Raw genomic sequence first — 1666 nt, forward strand, 5'->3', positions numbered from 1 at the left:
AACTTCGTAAATTATTTCAATTATTTACGTAATGAAACTATCGATCAATAGTTATACTATGAAAAATAATAATAATACTATGAAAAAACTGAATAATAATATTGTATCACTATATTATAATATAACTAATTATGTAACTAGGTAATATAACTATTTTAACTATAATTTATTCCTTAATAACTAATTATTATTAGGTTTTACACCATGTTTTTTCATTCAAAATCGTTTTTGTACAATACTACTATATATTATTACTATTGATTTAATATAATATAAGTACTTACTGATAAAAATAAATCAAAATCTATTTTTACATGTTTATTTCATTATATTATTTAAGTATCTATCATTATATAAATTACTTATATTAGTTTATGTCATAAAATACACATATTATATTATTATATTACTACTATATTATTATATTACTATACTATGCTTACTTGGCTTATTGAGTATCCCGGCAATTTCATTCCATTTCTCTGTTTTTTTTACAGTATTTATATACTCACTGTGACTAGTATCATATAAATATGGATAATTGTGCACCAAATCAATTAATTTTTCTGTCTCATCTGCCATAGTGATGGATAATGAGGAATGAATAATTAAAATAATTTGTGACTGACCGCGTTCTCTGTAAAATATTACAACCAGACCGCAGACCGCCGCGGTCGACATGATTCCGCCGCGGCAGCCCGCGCTATTTTTAACCACGATTATGCAATCATAGATAATACAGTGCCCGCCGCGGGCAATGCGGGCTGCCCGCGCGGGCAGACCGCTTTCTGTTTGACTGAGCCTATAGCAAGTATATTCGAATAGATTCATAATATGTCAACGACATTGCAGCCACCGAATAATCGGATCAGCATCGAGTAAAGGCGTTGTCGGATCATTGTAGCGGTACACGAGATGGGCAGCTCATGAGCGATACACCCGTAACGTGGAACTCCAAGGAGTCACTGCAACAATGCCATCTACGCGCTAGATCCGTTGTACCCGTAATCGATTACATCTGCAGAACGTAATTCTATGGTTTGATAAAAAAAAAATCAACATTAGAGTTAAAAAATTATTGAGCATATACACTAAATATTTCTGTGTGATGAAAAAATAGGTACGAGTGTATAATCTTCGTAATGTGTGACACAGTAAATCTGTGTGCACTGGTGTGACATCCTGTCTTAAACACTGTGTAATTATCACTGTCAAAAATCATTACACTGTAAACATAAAAATGTATACTACTAACACATAATAATAACCATTCAGGTTTATATAAAAAAATAAATACCTGATGCACACTAATTATTAGTTAAGTACCACATCGATTCAAATGATTTAGTTATACCAGGTAAAAGAAACATAATTGTATAACACTAAATTTCAAAATTAAATTATAAAATATAAAATGTAACATATATATATATATATATTATTTAGTTATTTATTTTTATTAAATGTTTGTACTGATAATTTACAATTTACAATTTAGAATAACTATAACAATAATAGCATATTAATATTTGATAGTTAATACATTTAATACAAGGATTACAATAATAATAAAAATTTATGATTGCATTAATAAGTGATTAACAGAGTGCAGTTATGTGCTACAAAATAATATTTAAAAAAAAAAAAATTAAAAAAATGATCATAT

The sequence above is a fragment of the Acyrthosiphon pisum genome, unplaced genomic scaffold (assembly GCF_005508785.2).
Source record: "Acyrthosiphon pisum isolate AL4f unplaced genomic scaffold, pea_aphid_22Mar2018_4r6ur Scaffold_21407;HRSCAF=23902, whole genome shotgun sequence".
Classification (NCBI taxonomy): domain Eukaryota; kingdom Metazoa; phylum Arthropoda; class Insecta; order Hemiptera; family Aphididae; genus Acyrthosiphon; species Acyrthosiphon pisum.